The sequence below is a fragment of the Hesperophylax consimilis genome, chromosome 19 (genome assembly GCF_061612785.1).
Source record: "Hesperophylax consimilis isolate HC1 chromosome 19, BYU_Hcon_1.0, whole genome shotgun sequence".
Classification (NCBI taxonomy): domain Eukaryota; kingdom Metazoa; phylum Arthropoda; class Insecta; order Trichoptera; family Limnephilidae; genus Hesperophylax; species Hesperophylax consimilis.
In genome coordinates, this window is record NC_142854.1 from 17638122 (window position 1) to 17658874 (window position 20753).

At 32.0% G+C, this 20753-nt stretch overlaps 1 protein-coding gene across 1 annotated transcript in view; it reads left to right on the plus strand.

Annotated features, from left to right (window-relative positions):
• Eip74EF (Ecdysone-induced protein E74) overlaps window positions 1-20753 on the plus strand; it is a 491406-nt gene that overhangs the window by 167641 nt on the left and 303012 nt on the right. Inside the window, exon 3 of the mRNA XM_089643115.1 lies at window positions 20590-20676. The gene's annotated coding sequence lies outside the window, so the exon portion shown is untranslated. The remainder of the gene's footprint in view (window positions 1-20589; window positions 20677-20753) is intronic.

The following is a 20753-nucleotide window of genomic DNA, read 5'->3' on the forward strand; positions in this document are numbered from 1 at the left end:
CAAGGAGCGGAATCTTTTGAATTCCGGAACCGAATAAGAAAATCCGGAACGGTTGAACGCCATTTCAACCACTGTCTTACTGTTTGACTCTCGCTACAATAATAATGTAATTATTAGAGATGTTCCGACTAGTCGGCGACTAGTCGGTAAAGCCGACTATCCGGCCACTATTGTAGTCGTCGATTAGTCGGCGACTAATCGGCAGAGAGCGCCGACTATCCGGCTTCTTACGTTGTATGTATTTCTCAATAATATGAATGCGGGGAACTACATGAAATAAAAACCTTGATTATATATTATTTTTTTTATTTTATAATCAGTCTTATACATTAAAAAATGTAAAGCAATCTTTCCTTTGATAATCAGTTTTTAAAATTACTTGCTTGTAAAGAAAACATAATTATGACATTTATTGAACAAAATTAGTACCTATCCTAATTAACATAAAAAACAACATAATATCTTCTTATCTTCAATGAACATTTATAAGTATTTCTTATTATTAAAATAAAAAGTGGATTTTTTAAATTAACAAACTCAGTTATATGTATTAAAGCAAGATTGTATGTACAAGATGCACAGTAATATATGTATATATTATATATATATATATATATCCAAAAATTCTAAACATGAACTGTTTGATAAAAAACAAAAAAAAAATGAAAAAAAAACATATTTCTTATAACCATACCTACATAATCTAATCAAATCAAAGTCACAATTGTGACAACCAAAAATATCATAATCTCCTTATATTTTTTATAACTTACTTATATTTTTTAATTAAGGGTAAATTATGATGTAAGAAGACTAAAGCTTCTGCTTCAAACCGTAATCGGCTTAGCCGACTAGTCGGTCATAAGACCGACTAGTCTAGACTAGAATAATACAACCGACTAATCGGCTAGTCGGCTAGTCGGCGAAAGTCATAATCGGCACATCTCTAGTAATTATTGCACACAATAATATGTCCAATTGTGGATATATTTTTTTCTATCGTGCATTTTTTACTCTTCGTGGCCAAATGGCTAGCATGATATCCTGAATTCGTGTCGGATTGTTAATTTCATGGTAATATCATAATAAGTTTAAATGACTTAATTGGCAATAGCCGCATTTTTGGTGACTATATCTGAGTAGCCAGGTAGGTACTTGCTAACCTTTCTCTACCATTCCATTCCCCATTCCCTACAGCCTCGACAAACCTGCCCAATTGGTGATATCACAGACTCGCTGGCTTACAGACAGACTTACATCACAGAGGAAGCATTTAGAACTCTTTATAAAACTCAACGTTTTGATTCTGATCGTTTAGTCCATCGCCGGGGCGATACTGAGAGTATCAATTACAAATTAGCTGAAACTGAAATGAAACTTAGATTAGTATGAAACTTGTTGTAGAAGTGTAGCATAGAAATGTATTAATACACTAGTACAAAATCGTAAACCACGGAATAGTCTGAAAGAGGTCATCTCCAATTTATTTTGATGAAAATGTATTATTTTAAATGAGATAACAATGACAGTAAAATTATTTTTTCGATATCTTCAAAAATGACGAAGTTATAAGCTTTCAAAGTAAACTTGGGTAAAACGTATGCAATTGTGTCTCGTGACGTCAGACGAAACTCGATTCAGTATAAAATCGAATGGAGTACTGCAGTATCACCATGTCACATACTTTTCGGGCTGGCCACAAGTATCTATATTTTACGGTATATTGTCTAAAATTTTTTTAAAAAAATTATCTTCAACGTAAAATTTCATCGTAGAAGACGACCTTCATTCTCGACAAATCAGTTCCAATTTTGAAAATGACAATTAAAACAATTTTCGGTTAAGGCGATGCCATACGTAGTAATCACAGACTCATATGTCTATGGTAGTAATGCAAAATCGTGTGTTTTTGGTTTGAAAATTTTGTCACCTAGAAATGTTTCAGATGCTTTAATTAAATACTGCGAGTAGAATACATCTTGGCCTTTGAAATAATCGAGTATTTTTTAGATAAGTCTTTTTATAAGCCCAGAAAAAAATTATGTATAAAGCCTATGAAAACTGCTTTAAAGATCAAAAGCTCCTACTTACGAACCCATTTTCGGTTTTGATTTTATTGTATAATGTGGCAAATTAATTTATTTATAAAATGATCGAAAAAAAAAAAAATATGCCTGAACATCCACAAAATAAAATAAAAAGCACTTTTTGGCCATGTTTTTTTCTTGCATAAATCAAAACAGGTGGATGGTGTTAAGCGGGAATTTAAACCTTATCGCCATCTACGTAATGGTTGTTATTGATAGCGGCTCAATTTAAAATATCACACGACGTAGTGCATCGCCTTAACATGATATTATATTATAGGTAGGTATTTTGTCGCTTGTGTGCAATTCTACAAACGCTTCCGATTTTGAAAATGAAACGTAAATTTAAAACGAAAGTTAGAGTTAGTTGAGCCGGAGTTACAGACAGACAAGTCGATCCACAACTGAAATATTCTAATAATAATTTAAATAATTATCAATAAATTGATGAGAATGTTTAAAGTGCAACTTTCATTGTCACCGTGTAATCTGTAAATCTTTATATAGTATAAAATAAAGTCGCTAACCGCGTCTGTCTGTTTGTGCGCTTAGTACTTCTAAACTACACAACGAATTTTGATAAAGTTTTCATTATAATTTAGAGATTTTTATCTGGAAGATTTTTATATATAATACATGCATATTATATTTATAGAAAGTATACAAAAGTCTATGTTTTGTAATCAAGTCGTACAAAAATATTTTCGGGCACTTAAATTACTAACGCTGGCTAAACCTTATGAGATACATCAAAATAATGTTCTACAGAAATGTATATCTTAAAAAGGCCTACAGAAAAGTCTACAACGGTAAATGTATATCTTCTAAGAATAACCCCCAGAGCGCCGGGTACACGTCAGCTAGTATATTTCTAATGTAGAAAATGCAACGTAGATTTTTCCCTCTCGATGAGTTTCATTTTGCAGCCAGCCTCCGTGGAGTGTTTTCTTCAGAGAATCACTTTCATAGTTGATACTTTCTCTTTCCAGCATGACGCGTTTGTACCTGCACTTGCATTGGCCGACTGCAACTGCAACTAAAGACAAACTGCAATCATTTCAGGGTCGGACTAGGTTAGACTCTGGCCCTAGCATGACAGCCAACATCAACACTAAAGTTTTAAATCAAATTAAGGGGATGCACTACGTCGTGTAATATTTTTAATAGAGCCGCTATCAATAACACACCTTACGTAGACGGCGATAATGCTTAAATTTCCGCTTAACACCATCCACCTGTTTTGATTTATGCAAGAAAAAAACGTGGCCAAAAAGTGCCTTTAATTTTATTTTGTAAATAAGCACAAATATTTAATTTTTTTTCAATCATTTTATAAATACATTAATTCGCCACATTATACAATAAAATCATAACCGAAAATGGGTTCTTACGTAGATGGCGATAAGGTTTAAATTCCCGCTTAACACCATCCACCTGTTTTGATTTATGCAAGAAAAAAACATGGCCAAAAAATTCCCTTTATTTTATTTTGTGGATTTTCAGGCACAAATATTTAAATGTTTTTCGATCATTTTATAAATAACTTAATTTGCCACATTATGCAATAAAATCATAACCGAAAATGGGTTCTTAAGTATGAGATTTTGAACTTTAAAGCAGTTTTCATAGGCCTTTACATTATTTTTTTTCTGGGCTTATAAAAAGACTTATCTAAAAAATACTCGATTATTTCAAAGGCCAAGATGTATTCTACTATTTTTGTATTTAATTAAAGCATCTGAAACATTTCTTGGCGACCAAATTTTCAAACCAAAAACATATGATTTTGAATTACTACGTATAGCATCGCCTTAAGATAGAATTCATGTTAAAAGCTTTATTTAAATACACAAATTTGTACTTATAAGAATAAGCATAAAGAAAAACATAATATCTTAAAATACAAAAGTTAGTATCGAATGCTTATAATCGTTTGCAAAAATCGAAAAACATAACATTCTTCAAGCGTGATTACAAATTCTATAAATTAAAAAAATTATAAGTTAGTTTTAAGTGTTTTTTTTAGTTTGTTATTTAAATCGTCAGTCCATCCCTGAGTGCATCGGCTATATTCCGCAGCGGTTAGATGCACTTTAGTTCCGAGGCACTTCTCTCCTGCACTTATCTACGGTGCTATGCATTCTGCGTATTACATTCTTACCCACTGGAAAACTGCGAAAGGATTTGTTATGTTGGTCTTTATAATGGCATTTTATTTAATTTGGCTGTTATTTCATACAAATTTTTAGCAATGATTTCAGCTGTACATTGTGACCAGATCCGAATAGCCAGGCACTTCCCAACCTTTCTCTACCCCATCTCCTTCCTTTCCCTATCCTTTCAGCTTCACAACATCTCCTAATAGGGGATGCCAACTGCCTCCGAGAGTTGTTGAAATTCCGCTTTTAATGCGAAGTTTAATGCCAAATCACTATTTTGATTAATCTTTATAACGAATTGGTATACATTATGAGTACCAAAAAATATGCTTTAGATAAATTGAAGGTTTTTCCATTGTTTCGCTTGAGTAGAATACAAATAAAAAAATAAGTTACTCAGTAAAAAATATAAATCCAAACCAAAAAGATTTTTTTTTTAAATAGAAATGTATAAACGCATAAAGGAAACAACTTTAAAAAAATACAGTATTATAGCTAAGATCATCTGTGACAGTTTCACTTGATTAACTTGTTTGCTTTCTTATAAAATTATTAACAAAATAAATAAAAACCAGTTTTGTGCTTGAAATCTAACGTTTCTTGACTCCATTTGTCAAGCGATTTTAATGCCTATTACCTACAATATAAGGTATACCAAGAATATACACATTTTTGGCTTGTAGCTTCCTCTTAATGTACTTTTTAGAAGCTTTTACATACGAATAGTATACACATTCAATTCTTATACATCGTTAATAATTATACAGAGCTATTAAACATAACATAACTGCCTCAGTAATAACATTTTTTATTTTTTTACTGATAAATAGAAAATGTCCAGAGAGTCGGTATAATTACTCCCTTCATTAGTATTCTGGGCAAAGAGGATTACACATGGTAGTTAGTCCCAGAATTTCTGCAAAGAAATAAATATTCATACATATTATAAACGAAAATCATTTATTACTTAATTAAGAGTGTTCTTTTTTACATACAAGCTTCAATCGGCCTTAAAATTGCACTTAATTGGCCTTTAAAAACTTATCAGATTATCGTTTTGGTCAAACAGTACCAAGTTCCATGACCCTTATGTAAAAGTTCAATAGAAAATCGTGCATTCGTGTTGCGTGGAGCACACAATGTAAATTCATACCAAAAAACACTGCAATGTTTTCATTTAGCTAAACCAGGGGTCGGCAGACATTCTAGTAAGAGTCAAATATTATGTAAAAATATATTAAACATTTTTTATAACCTCTACATTAATTTTCACTGTAGCTCTATATTTATAAATGACGAAAAAAGTCTAGAAGAAAGGTAACCTGTTGCACTCGAAACTGTATACGGAAATGGTATTTTCACTGTTTTTTTTTACTCTCGAAAAATATTACGATAGTGAAGGTATTTTTATGTTTACTAATACATTTTCTACCTATAAAGATTTTAAACGTGCCATTTTTGATTTGTCGCCAAAGCGTTGATGTCACGCCGAGCGACGTTGGTGACTGCTGTTTTCTATTTCATTATGACGTTGTAGCCAGTTGGAACCGTTTCGGAATGTGCAGTTTTAGATCGTTATTTAAATCAGTAATTATGAATGTAAATATTGAAATTACACATTTTAAGCGTGACAATTTTTAAATCTGACTTTAGACGACACGAAATGAAAAGGTGTTTGATGGAATTGGATGATGATATAAGTCAGATAAATAGGAAAAAGGATGACCCATCGGCTTAAACATATCTGCAAAAGAACACACAATGTTAACACTATCGCAATATTCGCAAAACGAACGAATTATTTTAGAAATCAGTTCGAATGCGATTATAATACACTACTACAACAAAAACAACTTGCTTCCATGACAGTCCGAATCCTCCTTCTTTGTCTAAAACATAAATAAACCATCCACTAGATCGATATCTTCGGGCTTTTTGTAAGAAACAAATTGGTCCTAAAAAACCATAGATACGCCAATATTTATATACAGCACAGTTCTCATTCCTACCTATTATACAATGCACCAATGAAAAACTCTAAAAGTTTATTCCATAGATTTTCAGAGTTTTTCATTGGTGGATATAGTTAGGCAATCATGTGACGTCACAATATTTCGGTTCAAATTTTCGATCGGAGTTATTTTCTTGCAATAAAATGTTCCATTATTTGAATAGTTACCGGCTATTGGCTGTGGTTAAGTAAGGGTAGGTACTGGATAAATGACATTCCGGTAGGAACCAAGAATATTATTTTTATTTCAAGACCAAACACAATCAACATACCAATGTGAATAACGCATAATATCGTTTACGGAGAATAAACCGTTAACCCTTTTTTATTTACTAGGCACCAAGCTGCTAAAAAACAATACATATTCATAGACTGCGTTGTGTTGTTGCGTTGTATAAAATTAGTATGCAGTTAGGTACTGATAATATCGATGTATTAACTCCTGGTTATATTTTGATACTGTAGACACTAGTGCGTACACGCAAGTTGATAATAAGCATTGCTAATTGCTACAGTGATTAATTTTTGGGTTATTATGCCGTGTTGCACTTCCTCATTTTTTAACCAACGTTTAGGACATAGTTAGAGTGTCCTGATGATTCAGGTCAGAGAAGTGTGTGTTCATGTATGTACAAGTGATTGTTTCTGTAAAATAATTAGTTAAATTAATGCGGTTTTCGGCATTTAGTTTTGCTGTAGCCGATTGTATCTATTAATATTTTTTGCGGATTTAAATTGCCTATTTTTCAGTGTTAAGTCTTTACAAGACTTCAGGAACAAATAATACAATGTTTTGGTCGGTATCAATTAAATGTCAGTTAAGTCAATGTAATTAGTGTGGTTTTCGGCGCTTAGTTTTATTATAACCGTCAAGTACCGGATAACAAGAACTATAAAGCAGCCCCATCGTATCTATGTAATTACTGCCTCGGTAATTAATCGTGCTCGGTGCGTTTTGGGTCGTCCCAAGACTTCAGGACTAAATCCAAAGTAATGGCCGGTTTCAATTAAGTGTCAGTTAAGTCAGTATAATAATCACGTAAATTATTGTGGTTTTCTACGTTTAGTTTTGATGTAGCCCTCAAGAACCGAATGGCCTTATTCGGCTCGCGACCCACTGTCTGCCGACTCCTAAGCTAGACTAGAACGCAATAGCGATGTTTCATTATTAGTATTATTACTATTATGGTCAAACGTTGTTATTAAATTTACGTTTTTAGCGGTGAATTTCATAATTTCGTTTGTGATTATATTTGCAAATTAATTTGATGCATTTCTTACTTATGCAATCCGGTGAAAGTTTGTAACGCTAGCCGGGGCGCTAGATCTACGGTGATAAATATTTATTATTGTATTACGTATTTAATTGCGTTTTAGAAAATTATTTTAATAATGAAAATGAGTGTTGAATTTTAGTTTTTTCCTATGTGCGCCGCCATCTTCACGTCAAATAATAAGTATATTATATATTTTTAAAACTAGCTTCTCGCTTTGCTATCCGGTTTTGATTGAAACATCGTGGAACATACAATATGGCGTCTTGACAGTTATTGAGTCAGAACCATAGACATGAGAAATAGTAGACAGGACGATAAGGGTGAGGAGAACAAAAGTCAGAACCATAGACATGAGAAATAGTAGACAGGACGATAAGGGTGAGGAGAACAAAAGTCAGAACCATAGACATGAGAAATAGTAGACAGGACGATAAGGGTGAGAAGAACAAACCATGTTGAAGTGACGTCAGTCACCCTTTCAATGACTGTAAAGATCCAAAGTACACGATGGAAATAGCGTTGCTGGTGTTGACTTGGAAATTACACGCAGAAGAACACCACTACCACCAGTCGTTGTACATAATTTCAAATGGGGATGCGATAATCCTACCGGCTTCGTGCAGTTGAAACTCTTATGCGATTACCAAATAAAATAGAGAAAAAGGCAGCCAAAAGAACAACGAATAATTTCATTAAATGCTTTTTTGTCAAATTTATTAAATTCATAGAATTCATCCCTTTTCAATGTTATGAAATCCATAGATAATCCCATTTTTTAATATTATTAAATCTTAGATCCCCTTTTTCAATTGTATAAAAATCCGCAGATTTTTCCTTTATTTAATTTTATTAAATCCATGGATTTTCCTCTTTAATCAATTTTATTAAATCCTTGAATATCCCCATTTATTCCATTTTATTAAATCCATCGATTTCACCCTTTATTAAATCCATGGATTTCCACATTTATTCAATTTTATTAAATCCATCGATTTCCCCCTCTATTAAATCAATGGATTTCCCCATTTATTCAATTTTATTAAATCCATCGATTTCCCCCTTCATTAAATCCATGGATTTCCCCATTTATTCAATTTTATTAAATCCATGGATATCCCACTTTATTCATTTTTATTAAATCCATAGATTTTCCCTACATCCCTAGTGCCGCCGCCTATTACATTTTAGAGTAAAGTAGATCCATAGATAATAGAAACAAAGGGCTGTATGGCATGGAAGCTCTCCGACTGTCACAGAGCTATAACCAAACTGAACGCACTATCAAAACGGATATATATGCCACGATAGTTATGCGTTTGTTGTGTAGGTAGATGGGTGGAGATGTCGTTCTAAAAATGATGATACTCATGTTCCATCTCTCTTACCTACTCCAACGTATTAATACTGACCTTATTTTCAGATTAAAACTGAGCGTCTAATCTTAAAGCTCTCAATGGATCAACCTTTCTATTCAAAATAATTGTAATTATTCAGTCTACATCCAGTTTCCCGGCCATTTAGCACAATGCATCTCCTTTAGCGGTTTACATGCAGGCCGTAGAAAGTTCTAGTCACGCCGCTGTCGGCAAATTATCTATTGTCATCGCGAAACGAGAGGCTAGAATTTAGTACGTTCCGGCTAGCACTTCGCGCTAGTGATGTAAAAACTAGTTGTGGCCCTTACCTAGCCAGCCAAGCCAGCCTAGACCAGCCCGCGTAGGTACCCCGTTTTATCTTTAGCATTATTTGATTACGTTATAGAGTCGTAAATTAGCGGCGAAACGAAAGGAGAATGTACACAACTTGCAGATATTGTAATAAATGTTAATTCTATCATTAATTGAATTCTCTGAGTAAGATTGTAAATTAATAATTTAACACCGTTTTGTCAATTGGCTGTCACCCCCTCCTTCCTCCCAAATTTCCGATAGTATGATTGTAAGCACGGGGGAGGAGGGAGATTGTTAAAAATGGGGGTGGGGTTGAAATGCACTAGATATTCATCTCTCGGTGGGGGGAGAGGAGCGACAAACTAGGGCTGGAGACATAAATAAAAATTGAGCAATTTTTTTTTTGTCTTATTTTATTTTGTGAAGTTCAGACACAGATATGAAAATGTGGTAAAGTCACTATTCGCGTCTGTCTGTTTGTGCGCTTAGTTCTTCTAAGCCGCGTAACGGATTTTGATAAGGTTTACACTATCATTTAGAAAATTTCTTTCGAAAAGTTTACATATATAATACGTGCATATTATATTTATAGAAAGTAGAGAAAATTCGATGTTTTATAATCAAGTCGTAAAAATATATTTTCGGGCACCACATTGCTAACTTTGGCTAAACCTTATGAGATACATAAAAATAATGTACTACGGAATTGTATATCTTAAAAAGGGTGACCGGATAAGTCATGAAAATGACAATTGAACACACCTATAAAAAATGTTATAAAGTTATATAAATAGGTTACATATGTAACGATTTAACCTAGTTTTTGTTTCATCACTTTTAATGACTTTATATCAAATTTTAAAGGTGTGTTGAATTGTCATATTGAGGAATTATCATGGAACCGAGTATTGCTGATTTATTAAAATCTTGTTAAAAACGTGATGGCAGCACATTTCCTAATAAAATATTAGTACATTCAAAATGTATCGGAACACTTGTTCATGCAACTGCGTATATCCTAATAAATGTAATGACGAAATGCGAACATATTAGAATTTTTATGGAACACGTGTTCCAACATCGCCATAACACATTCGCGTTTTACTGTTGTTTGTTGGGAAACCTATCAATTCATTCGTTAAGAGGAAGCTACAAGCCAAAAATGTGTATATTCTTGGTATACCTTATATTGTAGGTAATAGGCATAAAAATCGCTTGACAAACGGATTCAAGAAACGTTAGATTTCAAGCACAAAACTGGTTTTTATTTATTTAGCGAATAATTTTATAAGAAAGCAAAAAAGTCAATCAAGTGAAACTGTCACAGATGATCTTACCTATAATACTGTATTTTTTAAAGGTTTTTTACTTTACGCGTTCATACATTTCTAATGAATAAAAATAGTTTTTTAGTAGTTTGCATTTATATTTTTTATTGAGTAATTTATTACTTTATTTGTATTCTACTCAAGCGAAGTGAAAACCTTCAATTTATCTGAAGCACACAAATTCTGAAAGCGTTTATAAGAAATAAGCGGTTAATAATGTTAATAAATGTATTTAATATGTAGGTAGGTATAGATTTGTACATGCATCAATTGTTTCTATTATATATATCGCTGATTCGTACTGCTTAGATGTATTGCTAAAAGTGGTTAGTTGCAAGTTGCAAGTTGCAAGTTGCAAGTCAACCACCCCCAGAGGTTCGAGCTGCAGTCGATGGATGGTGTACTACCTACCATTACGATGATTGCAGTACCGAGACTTTCACCGCGTATACTGCCTGTACTGTTGTTATTTGGTTGGATTAAAACTATTTATCAAAAAACTAATTCATTAGCTATACAGAGAAAACCTGCCGATATAAAATATTGCTAATTTATTGAAAATCTGTTCAAATTGTTCGTATTTCGGTCGAATTAACAGGTTTTTTAACAAATTATCAGTAAATCCCCCACATACCGAATTTCTACCGATTTATAACAAGTTTCTCGTTAAGGCGAAGTTTAATGCCAAATCACTATTTTGATGAATCTTTATAACGAATTGGTGTACATTATGAATACCAAAAAATATGATTTAGTTAAATTGAAGGTTTTAATATCGTTTCGCTTGAGTAGAATACAAATTAAAAAATAAAATTACTCGATAAAAAACATAAATGTAAACTAATAAATTTTTATGTATAAATGTATGAACGCATAAAGGAAACAACTTAAAAAAATACAGTATTATGGCTAAGATTATCTGTGATAGTTTAACTTGATCAACTTTTTTGCTTTCTTATAAAACTATTTACAAAATAAATAAAAACCAGTTTTGTGCTTGAAATCGAACGTTTCTAGACTCCGTTTGTCAAGCGATTTTAATGCCTATTACCTCCGATATAAGGTATAACAAGAATATGCACATTTTTGGCTTGTAGCTTCCTCTTAATTCTCTAAGTTTTTAAGTTCCAAAACAATTAATGTTATTTTTTAAGATAATATCTACCTATACATTTGTTATCTCGAAGCGTCAATTAAAAAAATCTCAAAGTAAGCACAAAAATTATTAAAAATATATATTGTTCTGCTATTTTATATGTTATAGACATGCAAAAATTCACAGCGTATCTTTAAATGCAACTAAAGCATTAATCGAGAGATTTATGCTCAATTTTAAAAGAGTCGTGTTTTATTAAATATTTTCACAATTTTAGCATAATTATTATCCTTCTTAAACTTGTATTTAAATATCTCCTTTTCAAACCGTCTTCTTCTTCATTTTGAACGCTTACTACGAAGCTTCTAAAACTGTATACAATACATTTTTTATTACTATTTAAATCATCTTATAACTTGTGTGAACACCTATCTTACAAAAGTTATAAATAAGAAATCTTATACTGTAATTTTATCCGTCGTACAATGATTTCAATGACATAATACTAAAAACACAAAGATATATGAGTTACTAAGTTATAATTTCTCTTTTTAACATATATTAATAGTACAGGGTTTTCCAATAAGAGGTGTTATTTTGATATTCAATCGTAAAAGATCAATGGTTTCGTTGCTTGTGTGGCACGTAGCGCCGTCTTGTTGAAAGTAAACGTTGTCCAGATCAATACCATCTAATTTCGGCCATAAAAAATCATTAAGGCCGAGTGTAGTTGTTTATTAATTTAAAATAATGATAATATTATTAAGCAAATCGATAATGATAGTGTTTTCAACAAGTAAAAATTTTTTTATACATTTTTTAAATTAACATAGGCTTAGTAATTATCAAAATCAAATCGAAAATATGACCTTTTTCAGACCGTAATACGTGCGTTTTAAAAAACACTATTAAAGGCTGAATATCGTCAAAAAATACCTGAAGGGGTTTTTTTTAAACGTACAAAAAAAAAACTTAAAAATAAATAAAATAGGTTCGTAGTTTAATTTTTTCATAAACACTAATTGTTCTTGTTTTTAAAATGCAGATTATAAAACTTTGGATACGTTTATTTACCAAAACTAAACGATAAATTATTGGTATTATATTTTTCCATTTTTTAAAGTTAATTTAATATTTTTTATACTATAATTTAAGAAAGAATACTAGATTTTTAAATGACTTTTAAAATAGGCCGTCTGGTGGCGCCTATTTGAAAATTTGAATACGGTAGAACATCGAACTAAAAGCTTCTTTTAAATATCCCAACAGATGGCGCTATCATGGTCGGAGTCTTGGTTATTGTTTATTTTTCAAACCGATTATATTATTAAGTTATTATTTATTAAATTATATGATAATTATTAAAATATATATTATAATTAAAATTATAATATATATTTTAATAATTATCATATAATTTAATAAATAATATATGATAATTCTTAAAATATATATTATAATTTTAATTATATTAAAATATTATTATTATTAAATTATATGATATTATACCATATTTTTAAAAATTAAATATTAATAATATGATAATATTTTGGAATCAAAGAAAAGACTGCGATTGACTTGTACGAGGAAAGATACAAGGTAAAAGTGTCGCCATGTGGTATTTTTGTGAGAAAGGAATGGCCATACTTGGGGGCAAGTCCAGATGGATTGGTTGGAGAAAATGGTATAGCGGAAGTAAAATGCCTGCCCTCAAGCGGAAACAAAACTATTTTTGACGCAGCTCTGGAAGATAATATCTTCGTTGCCGTGCAGAATGGAATACTTGTGTTGAAGAAGTCACATAATTATTCATTTCAAGTTCAAGGACAATTATTCATTACAAGAAAGGACTTCTGTGACATTATAATTTATTCTGTAAGTGGAGTAGAAGTAATAAGAATATATCCTGACAATGAATTTGAGCTAAAAGTGTTACCACGCCTGACAAAGTTTTTCAACGAATCACTTTTGCCAGAGTTAGCGGATAGCCGAATTCAACGCGGTATGAAAATTAGAGAACCTGACCATGTTGTCAATGCTCTACAAGCCATATATGATAATATTTTGTAATCCTACATGTATTTAAAATGACTGACTTTTGCATTTTTATATATAAATTTTTTGATAGATCTAATACGCCTAAATTTTTTATAAGAGAGCTAGGTATAATGCCAGTAGCCGAAATTACAAATGGTAATATTTTTATAGTGAGAATGCCAAATTCTTTTGAACTCATTTCCCAAATCTGTGTATTTTATTATTTTTTCAAAAACAGATCTTTCGTTGAAACGTTGCTTGAAATGGCTTTAGCCGTGTTTGGTGACCAAATCTGCAAATAGCCAGGTAGATTCACTTATTCAATAAATAATACCCGTTCTGCGGTCTAAATTTAAATAATGATGTTAAAATTGTACTACCTACATGTAAAACCCCTCAGGGCTAAATAAGTAGATTATTTTTTCTAAATATTTATTACGATAACCATGGTTTACCGAGATTAACCAAGGTCAACCATGGGGCAGGACCACAATGATATTTTTTCCGTGGCCCAGGAGACACGCTTGTACACCCACTTCCAGTTATATTATTTTTTTCTTCTACTTTTTACGTCTAGCAGTACATTTTTGAATTGAATACCACACAAGAGTCTCAATCGCTCCCGTCTGGAGTCAGTGAGACTATGGCCTATCCCCAATTGGAGAATGTTGCGAGACTGAAGGTAGGTGAGGGGAATGAGACGAGGAAGAGGAAGGTGGGGAAGTACCAGGATATTCAGTTCTGGTCACCAAACACGGCCAAAGCCATTCCAAGCTAGCTTAATATTCTGAATGGTGGTGTTACACCAGGGCGATACTGAGAGTATCTTGCACTATGGAACGTGCCACAAATATTCTATATATTATATTTAATTAAATTGTGAAATAACACCAAATAATCAAATAAAATTTATTTGCACATTCCGGAATTTGAACCCGCGTCCTTCGGATTGCTTGTCGAGAGCCTTACCCCTCGACCACGGAGACCGTCGAAGTAATAATGAAAAAATCTGGTCATGAAAAAAAAACATTCACAGACCTTTTATCGTTATTTGTCCTAACTTGGAGTTTTTTCTACAAAATTGGCTCGTCTATATTTTCAGGTTCTATAAGTACTCTAGGTAGTACCTAATAGTATTACTAAGATGTTTTGCAAACACGCCATATTTGTATGCCAAAAAATTCTCGAGTGTTTAAAACAAATTTAAAAATTAAATAAACATACCAAGCTCTGCTTATTTAAAAAAACATCTGACACCTTGATTAAGAATAGGTAGATAAAACAATTAAAAAAATAGATTTAATAAAAAAAACTCTTCCCTCGTGTCCTTCGGGGGCTTGTAAAACAAAAATCTATCATGAACTGTTTTGTCATCCGCGTAGTAATGAATTGGTGAACATGGTAAAAGATCGATGATTTGCAATAAAACAAAGTAGTAAAGGGATGTTATGCTGTAAAAATGTAATTGTATATTACAAAGAAATTAAAATCAACCAGCTATGATTAAAGGAAGGGGGGGTAAATTAACGGTACTCATGGTGAGGCACTCTTCACTCGATGATTTTCTAAGTAAATCGGTTTTTAATTTCATCGTCATTTCACTGTTGAAAATATTACTGCGTATCGACAGAAGACAAAGGGCGCGGCTTCAGTTGGATTTCTTACTTCCAAGGGCGTAGGGACGCGGGGGTTGTGCAGCGGGGTTGCAGGAATCGCCAGATGATTCTCTTGTAAGGGCGATGGTCTTTGGCGATTCAGTGACGGAAACACGGACAGGCTATATGGCCCACAGATGTCTATAACGGTGGCGGTGAAGGCGAGAATGGTGGCGGCTTATCTATTGTCTATCTCAAGTAGGGAAAGCAATAAATCTCCAACATTATATGGCTGCTTAAAATGAGAAGTGTTGAAGTCCCACCCGCTCCGCTATAGGTGTCACCAAAGATAAAATGTAAAATGTTGTATGAAAAAGTGACAGTATTAATTTATAAACACATTGAAACGAAAGGAAAGAAGCAACCGCAAGCAGCGTTATGCGTTGTTTGCGGTTGCTTCATTCCTTTCTCAAAGACAAATAAATAGCACTATCTTTTTTATGTCAATACAAACATGGGATGCTAGGAAGAGGAATGTAGGTATATTTTTTACAATGCGTAATAATACAAAAAAATAGTGCCATCTGGTAACTGAAATTCATAACTTTTATAACGATGATAACGAAGATTTACATTACCGCCATCTTACTGTTTTCAGGCAAACGTTTTTAAAATAAATTCTAGTTAGAAAAAATATTGTTTTGGAAATGAACAACAGAGTTCTTGTGTGTCGAAAATAGTTGATTTTGACAGGTCTACACTCGGCCTTAATCATCTCTCGATAGCCCAATCCATTCACCGTAACTGTTGCTCCAGCCTCATTTTCGAAAAAGTAAGGTCCAACGACTCCGACGGACCATAAACCGCACCAAACAGTCACACGTTGTGGATAAATAGGCTTTTCAATAATAACTCTTGGGTTTTCCGAGCTCCAGATGCGACAATTTTGCTTGTTGACCAAGCCACCGAGGTTGATATGGGCCTCATCACTCAAGATGATTTGCATTTGATTCACTCAAGTGAATTTTAATAATTTCAATGCGTTGTTGAAGCGTGTATCGTTCCATTTTTATTAATGGCGTAGTATCTACTTGTCAAATTTCAAAAAAATGACAGCTTCAAAAGTAACATCTACCGAAATATCGGGCTATTCAAAATAACACTTCTTATTGGAAAACCCTGTATAACCTCTCTCCAAGTTCGATTGGTTTAACTTAGTGTGACCCTGCGCTCATTCCATGCTTTCTCAGCCTTAACTGGTACAGTTAAACTTAACTGAGTCTTTAACTATCGCCCAGTCTAACTCCAACTGACGCCCACACCGAGTCACAAGTCACTAGTCACAAGTCACAAGTCACTAGTCACCAGTAGCAGTTGCTTTCGTGAAAGTAACCAGACGGTTAGATAACTTACGGTTCTGTTAACTTGCTAACAATCGGTCTTGTTGAAAGGTTATCTCAACTTTATAATGAGAACGCTATCGACAATAACAACAACAACAACAACGTATAAAGGAAGTTCTAAAAGTTTCTGAACTCAAACGATAAAATTTCAAGTTAGAAAAGATTTTAAATTCTAATTATGGCATTATATGAAAATTAAAGCGTAGCACGTTTTTACCCCCCCAGGTTTTAAATCGGCAGAAAGTCTAGTATAAAAATTATAATCATAATTCAATCTCTGCTCTGCGCTCAAAAAAATTTCCTAATTAAAATTTCCTAATTAAATACAGCGAGTGTAATACGAAATCTGTTCTAACGCTCTTTATTTTAAATAGTAACTAGTATATTTATAAAAAAATTACATTTTTTTACAAATTATCACAATATTTAATAATATAATAATTATTAAGGCGATGCAACACGTGGTAATGTAAAATCACATGTTTTTGGTTTGAAAATTTGGTCGACTAGAAATGTTTTAGATGCTTTAAATAAATACCGCGAGTAGAATAAATCTTGGCCTTTTGAAATAATCGAGTATTTTTTACATACGTTTTTTTATAAGCCCAGAAAAAAAAATTAATAAGGCCTAATTGAAAGTCTTAAATTTCCTACTTACAGACCCATTTTCGGTTATGGTTTTATTGTATAATGTGGCAAATTAAGTTATTTATAAAATGATCGGAAAAAAAATAAATATTTGTACCTGAAAATCCACAAAATAAAATAAAAGGCACTTTTTAGCCATGTTTTTTTCTTGCCTAAATCAAAACAGCTGGATGGTGTTAAGCGGGAATTTAAGCCTTATCGCCATCTACGTAAGGGTTGTTATTGATAGCGACTAAATTTAAAATATTACACGACCTAGTGCATCGCATTAACAGAAAGTTACAAACTTTAAAAACATAATAGTTTTTAAATTTACAAAAGAGAAGAAATAGAATTAAACTTAAGGTTAAACGTGAGACCCGTTATAATCTACGTGTTCGTAGATGGCGTTAATTAATAAATTTAATTAAAGTAACGTTTTTGAAAGGTATTGCTTTACAATATAAAGACAACTTATTTGTTTGCGCCCGTATGTACGCAATATGAATATGAATAAATTGTTTTGTTCGTTTAAAACTGAATTGTTTCAAGAAATCATGAAAATACAATATTGAATTGAATAATCGGTTCAATACTATATTTGTATGAATTTCTCGAAAGAATTCAGTTTTTAAACTAACAAAACAATTCATAATCATATTGCGTGTGTACGTGTGAGAAATGTGAATTAATCGGTATTAGAAAGAAAAAATACGACGCTTTATATTCGAATCTAGAAGTTAACCACAGAAGAATTCAAATATAAGCCTTTATACCCAAACGCTTGAAACTTGGTGAATTAATTATTTTGGTATGAAAAGATATAATAATGAGGTAACATTAATGTTTATAATACATTTGCATAGTAAAATATGTGTTTTTTTCATCAGTATTTTAGTAATTCTAGTTCAGTAATTTTGGTTCAATTTTTAGACGAAAAAACGGTGAATCATTTAAAACACTTTTTGTGTAAACATTAAAAAAAATTGTTTTAAAATTACATGTTTATTTCCAATAACAAAATTTGAAAGCGTATTTCTTAAAATTTTAAAAACAGTTTTTTAGTTTTCGGATAAATTCATAAATATTTAATTTATTTGGATTTTATTGCAAAACGAAAAAACATACAAATTCTGCGACCTTCTGACAGCGTATTTAAGATATAATATAGCGGTCAATACGCCAGAGGCCTGAGCGGTTAATAATATTAATAAATTTATTAAATAGGTAGGAAGGTATAGAGTTGGTTCTATATTTGCATAATAGCATATACAGAGATGGCAATATTGTAAACAGTAGGTACATAATAAAATGCAACAATAAATAATAACAATACCAATAACAAAATCACATATTATTCCGTCAAGAAAACAATAATGTGGTGATTCTTTCGTTGCGAAAATAAAAAAACGGGTTTACATTCTGGAAAAATGGATAAGTGGTTTGTTTGGTTATTTATTTAAGCCCCGCATAAACATTTTTACCGATTTATAACAAGTTTCTCGTAAAATTTTTAAGTTTTAAAAAAATATTTATTAATTTTGAAGATAATATCTATACATTTGTAATGCCTAAATGTTAATTATTTGAAATCCCCTCGATAGAAAAAATCGCAAAGTAAGTTTAGAAAATTATTGAAAACACGTTTTGTTCGGTTATTTAATATGTTATAGGCATGAAAAAATTCACAGTGTATTTTGCTGATGTAAAATAATGCTAATTTATTCAAAATCTGTTCAAATTGTTCGTATTCCGGTTGAATTGACAGGTTTCCTAACAAACTATCAGTAAAACTCGAATGTGTGAAGCCTCCTAATACCGAGTTAAACGCAACGCTCGTTGTATTCTACGTGTTCACAGATGGCGTTAATTAATTAATTTTGTTTAAATACGCTTTTGCAAGGTATTGCTTTACAATATTAAGACAAATTATTTGTTTGCGCCCTCATATACGCAATATGAATATGAATAAATAGTTTTTTCCATAAAAAAACTCAATTCTATCGAGAAAGGCATACAAATACAATATTGGATTGAATCATCGGTAAAATATTGTATTTGTGTGCCTTTCTCGAAAGAATTAAGTCTTTAAACGAACAAAACTATTGATTCATATTCATATTGCGTATATACGGGCGCAAACAAATGATTTGTCTTAATATTGTAAAGCAATACCTTGCAAAAGCGTATTTAAACAAAATTAATTAATTAACGCCATCTGTGAACACGTAGAATACAACGAGCGTTGCGTTTAACCTTGATAACAAGTTTCTCGTTAACTCTTTAAATTTTTAAGTTTCAAAAAATTAATGATATTGTTTAAGGCGATGCACTATGTAGTGTAATATTTTTTTAATTGAGTTGCTATCAATAACAACCTTTACGTAGATGGCGACAAGGCTTAAGGTTAAACGCAACGCTCGTTGTATTCTACGTGTTTACAGATGGCGTTAATTAATTAATTTTGTTTAAATACGCTTTTGCAAGGTATTGCTTTACAATATTAAGACAAATCATTTGTTTGCGCCCGTATATACACAATATGAATATGAATCAATAGTTTTGTTCGTTTAAAGACTTAATTCTTTCGAGAAAGGCACACAAATACAATATTTTACCGATGATTCAATCCAATATTGTATTTGTATGCCTTTCTCGATAGAATTGAGTTTTTATATGGACAAAACTATTTATTCATATTCATTTTGCGTATATGAGGGCGCAAACAAATAATTTGTCTTAATATTGTAAAGCAATACCTTGCAAAAGCGTATTTAAACCAAATTAATTAATTAACGCCATCTGTGAACACGTAGAATACAACGAGCGTTGCGTTTAACCTTAAATTCCCGCTTAACACCATCCACCTGTTTTGATTTATGCAAGAAAAAAACATGGCCAAAAAGTGCCTTTTATTTTATTTTGTGGATGTTCAGGCACAAATATTCAAATGTTTTTCGATCATTTTATAAATAACTTAATTTTCCACATTATACAATAAAATCATAACCGAAAATGGGTTCGTAAGTAGGAATGTTGAACTTTAAAGCAGTTTTCACAGGCCTTAAACATTATTTTTTTCTGGGCTTATAAAAAGACTTATCTAAAAAATACTCGATAATTTCAAAGGCCAGGTTGTATTCTACTCACAGTATTTAATTAAAGCATCTGAAACATTTCTAGGCGACCAAATTTTCAAAACAAAAACACAAGATTTTAAATTACTACGTAGTGCATCGCCTTAAGCAAAGTAAATAAATTGATCGCTAACTAATGAAATTGTATTTGTGTTGTTCCAGTTGGTGTGCGGGCCCGAAACTGGCTAGAAGGAGGCGAGGCCTCATGACCTGGCCCAGGAGGTTTGACATCCACAGAGATATAGCCAGGTAAACTAGCTAATCCTTACTAACATGCTAATCATACCTACCACCTTACTGCAACTAGAAGATAGGCTGGAACACCT